Here is a 5,328-nt window from a genome sequence, read left to right as displayed (position 1 = left end):
TGAAGGGATTCTGGCAGGCCTTGACCTTCTCCCGATTCCCTCTGCTTTGCTGAAACTATTAGATGACATTCCTAAAGCTGGCCACTAAGGTCTGTCTATCCCTCATTTGGCCACTTCCTCCTCCCGAGGCTGACCACCAAGGTCCAGCTGAAAGTATTGAAGTCCAGCAATCAAAAGCCCCCCACTTGGCTCACCTAATTAACCTGTCCAATCAAAACTGAACACCTCATCCTAACATGGGGTTTCTCCTGAACCTTTATAAGCCGCCATTTTCCTATGGGCCACATCTGTCTCCTCTCTATCCAGAGGCAGTCCTTTGTCCTCTGGGACAACTATTCCCACCCCCTCTCCTTTGTCCCCTCCCCTTCTCCTTGGTCCTCTATCTCCTGTCTTTGTCTCTTATTCCTTGTCCTCTGTCTCTCTGGGGCAAATGAATCTCCCTTGTGCTGAGAACTTGGTCTTGGGGGTCCTGAGCCCATACTGTTCCTCTCAGTCAGTGGATTCTTTTCCTTTTGCTAAGGTTAGTTATATTTGGATTCCTATCACACAAAGGTAAAACCATGCTTATTATAAACTCTTACATGCATTTTGGGTCTATTGTTCCCTACTGATGTACTTTTCTATTCTTTTCTAGAACAAAATTGTTTTATTTTCTTCACACTTAATATCCCTACAGGCTAATGCCTGTGTGGATAAATTTTCATTATAGTAACAAATATCTGAAGTAAACTAACTTAAAAAGGAAAAGTTTGTTTCAACTTGTATCTATTCAGTCCGTGCTCACCTGGCTTTGTTTGGGTGTTTGGTGGCACAGGATGTCACCGTGGGAGTGCATCAGAGGAGTCAGGGACTCAGTATCCCCACGAAGGGTGCACCTCTGTTGTCTTACTCACTTCTAATAAGCACCACCTCCAAAAGGTCCCATTACAACAGTCCCTTAGTCACCGAGCACCACACCTTCAACACAGGGCCTTTGAGACAGCCGGAAACACGCTATGCTCACTATGACGACATCTGCTGCAGCCTAGACAACACTGATGGGGCCCTGCTCTAGTCATTGCGAAAGCCCTCTCTCCTCACCCCTCCTCTAATTTTAAATTAGTTGACTAATTTTGAATTATAAATCTCTTTTTTAAAATTTACTTTAAAAAAATGCATGTGCATTGGTGTTTTGCCTGCATGCATGTCTGTGTGAGGGTGTCAGATCTTGGAGTTACAGACAGTTGTGAGCTGCCATGTGGGTGCTGGGAATTGAACTCAGATCCTCTGGAAGAGCAGCCAGGGTTCTTAACCACTGAGCCATCTCTCCAACCCCTCTCTTACTTTTTTTCCCCCCAAGACAGGGTTTCTCTGTGTAGCTTTGGTTGTCCTGGATCTCTCTCTGTAGATCAGGCTGGCCTAGAACTCACAGATCCACCTGCCTCTGCTTCCCGAATGCTGGGATTAAAGGCAATTGCCACCACCACCTGGCATAATTCTTTGTAATTAATTGGCTAGCACATCGGAACCTCGATTATTTGGGAAAACTAGATAAATAAAGTCGGAGTTTCCGACATGACAAAGCTGAAGAGGAACCGGCCCACTGTGTGCATCTGTCACATAGGAAGCTGTGTAAAGCAGCCAGCAGGCTAGGTTTCTGCTCTTTTACAACCTGTTTGGCTGGAATAAACAGTATGTGCAGTGCTTCCCAAGCCCCTACTAAGCCTTTAGGCTGTCATACTTTGGTATGTGTAAAGAAATTTAGAGATGGAACATGAATAATGGGGTGTAATGCTATAGATAAAGTCAAAGCTAGGGGCGTTGTTAAGTTTCTTCTGAGATTGAAACATTCCATTTCCCAGAGAAGCTCCTTAACACAGTAGGCAACCAATTCAAAATAGCTTCAGGAAGTCCCTGAAACTGAACATATTCACTAGGCTCCTCCCTCCCAGAGTAAGCAATAAAGCCCAGCCAAGTAGCAGACTCTGAGACCAGCCCAGCTGCCTAGAAGAGGTGTAGTCAGAATGTTTCTCATTCCCATCCAGCTCTGTAGTCCCGCAGAAGCTTATAAAATAATCACTTCGAGGCTTATATTAATTACAAACTGTATGGCCTATGGCTTCAGCTTCTGGCTAGCTAGCTCTTTCATCTTAAAGTAACCCATTCCTATTAATCTCTATGTTGACATGTGGCCTAGGTGTTACTGGTCTGCTGACATGTTGTTGCTCCTTTGGAGGCAGCTGGTGGCTCCCTTGCCTCCTCCACCCTTCTTTTCCTTGTATCTCCATCTCTGCTTGGATTTCCTGCCTGGCTGTAAGCTTTCTTGCCATAGGCCAAAGCAGCTTTATTTATTATCTATCCAATGGGAGCCACACATATTCACAGCATAGAGAGCTTTTTTGGCTGAGAAGTCAAAGGCTTTCAAGCAGAGGATTTGTGGAGTTGGCAAGGAGAGAAGTAGCTGTGGCCTGTTCCTTTGTCTCTCTGATCTTTCAGCATTTACCCCAATATCTGGCCCCAGGTTTTTTATTATAAGATCATTTAACATTCGTGTTACAAAGAGGCTTAGATCAACTGAGCCACCAGGGACACTCTCCAACCTGTTGAGCTGCTTGCAGGCTATACAGTATGCTTCCAGTTCCCAGCTTTGTGAGCTGTCACCCACGCTGGGGTGGGCTTTGCTGCTGCAGCTGTTTTGAGTCATTTGTGCTCTTGTGAGTAACCCTTCACCCATATTTCTGTAACCCCAATAAAACTCATTGGTTTACCAAGTGAGACTTTGGTGGTGTCTTGTTAGGGTTTCTATTGCTGTGACGAAACACCATGACCAAAAAGCAAGTTGGGATGAAAGGGTTTATTTGTCTTTCACTTCCAGATCACAGTCCATCACTGTAGGAAGTCAGAATAGGAACTCAAGCAGGGGAGGAACCTGGAGGCAGGAGCTGATGCAGAGGCCATGGAGGGGAGCTGCTTAGTGACTTGCTTCCTTTGTCTTGCTCAGTCTGCTTTCTTATGACCCCAGCACCACCAGCGCGGGGTGACCCCACCTACCATGGGCTGGGCCCTCCCCCATGGATCACTAATTGAGAAAACGCCTTACAGCTGGATCTCATGGAGGCATTTCCTCAGCTGAGGCTCCTTCCTCTCGGCTGACTCCAGCTTGTGTCAAGTTGACACAAAACCAGTCAGTACAGGCGGCACCTGGACTTTCCTCTGCTGTGTCTTCCCTGTTTGGGTTTTAGCAAGTATGTCTGCTGCGTCTCTCTAGGAAAAGTCTTGTCACCAACAAGGGGTAAGAAACACTTGGAAGGAAAAACATGGGCAGAGCCACTGAGACAGCCGAAGGAGCTCTAGCAGGTCCGGGCATGGCAAACATGGCTCTGCAGGCCTTGCCTTCCCCCATTCCCTCTCCTTGCTAAACCATTAGATGACATTCCTAAGGCAAGCCACCAAGGTCTGTCCCTTTATTTGGCCACTTCCTCCTCCTGAGGCTGACCACCAAGGTCCAGCTATCAAAGTATTGAAGTTTGGCAATCAGAAGCCCCCTTTGGCTGCCCTAATTAACATGCCAATTAAAATCAACCACTTCATCCTGCCATGGGGTTTCCCTTTTTCCCTTTATAAGCCACCATTTTCCTATGTGCTGTGTCTGTCCCCTCTCTATCCAGAGGCAGCCCTTTGTCTCTCCAGGACAAACACCTCTTCCCCCTCTCCCTCGTTCCCTTCCCCGTCTCCCTCATCCTCTATCTCCTCTTTGTCTCTTATCTCCTATCCTTTGTCACTCTGTGGCAAGTACATCTCCTTTGTGCTGAGAACTTGGTCTGAGGTGTCTTGTGTGACAGCGGTCTTTCAGTAATATTCTATCCTAAGTGCATGACCACCACCAGGACTTCATGGATCTGGATTGCTGTTTAGTGCTGTGGATGACTGATGATAAATAAAATGCTGATTGGCCAGTAGCCAGGCAGGAAGTATAGGCAGGATGAGGAGAGAGGAGAATTCTGGGAAGTGGAAGGCTGAGGCAGAGAGACGCAGTCAGCCACCACGATGAGAAGCAGATGCTAAGATACCAGTAAGCCATGAGCCATGTGGCAATTTATACATTAATAGAAATGGGTTAATTTAAGATATAAGAACAGTTAGCAAGAAGCCTGCCATGGCCATACAGTTTATAAGTAATATAAGTCTCTGTGTGTTTACTTGGTTGAGACTAAGCCAGCTGTGGGACTGGTGGGTGAGAGAGATTTGTCCTGACCGTGGGCCAGGCAGGACCAGGAAAACTTCAGCTACAGATTAGCAATTAGCAATGGCCTTGGACAAGGTACCTTAACCTTTGCTCACCCATGCAGTGGGGACGTCAGTACCTGCCTTCCAGTTCTGGGATGCTGTTGGTTACTCTGCATGAGCAGCAGTTCCTGGCTCACAGTGCACATAGTAAGTACTATATCAGTGAGTGCAATGCTGTCATCTACTACCTGGGACACAGAACATGGCTGTGAACCCCACTGAAAGCTTTCCAATCAAGTCACTCAGGTGATCAGAACTGACTCAAACCAGCCCAGTGTCTGTAATGCTGCTGGGCTGCATCTTTCCTTATGCTGGGCTTAGCTGTTAAAAGTTTTTAACTTTTATTTTTGTTTATGTGCATGAATGTTTTGCCTGCAGGGTATGTCTATGCACCACGTGTATGCAGTGCCTGTGCAGACCAGAAGGGGGGGGCATCATACCCCCTGGGCTCAGAGTTGTGGATGGTCGTGAGCTGCTGTGCAGATGCTGAGAACTGAAGCCCAGTCCCTTGTAGGAGCAGCTAGTGTTCTTAATCACTGAGTCTTTCTGAGGCCCCAGGTTAGTTATTTTTCACTACAACTCTGATAAAGGAAAGTTGTTTTTAAAGAGCTTTTTTTTTTTTTTTCCTGAAGATTTATTTATTTATTATGTACACAGAAGAGGGCGCCAGATCTCATTATAGATGGTTGTGAGCCACCATGTGGGTGCTGGGAATTGAACTCAGGACCTCTGGAAGAACAGTCAGTGCTCTTAACCTCTGAGCCATCTCTCCACCCTAAAGAGCTTCTTGGAAAGAATTATTTCTGGTTAATTTTGGAGTGTGATTTTTTTTCCAAGTTATTTGCAAGGATTTTTTTTTTTTTATAAACAATAAAGTTTACAAAATTAGAAAACAGATGCTTCAAATTGTTAATTTGGTTCTTCCCCATAGTCATTCTTATTCTGTGAGCTGTGTGGATGCTGTGAGCATACATATGTAGTGAGTAAGAAGGTCATCTACTCTTAAAGTGGTAGCAAAAAAAAAAAACAAAAACAAAAATACAACAACAACAACAACAAAAC

The sequence above is a fragment of the Onychomys torridus genome, chromosome 10, assembly GCF_903995425.1.
Source record: "Onychomys torridus chromosome 10, mOncTor1.1, whole genome shotgun sequence".
NCBI lineage: Eukaryota > Metazoa > Chordata > Mammalia > Rodentia > Cricetidae > Onychomys > Onychomys torridus.
This window is presented reverse-complemented; position numbering follows the sequence as displayed.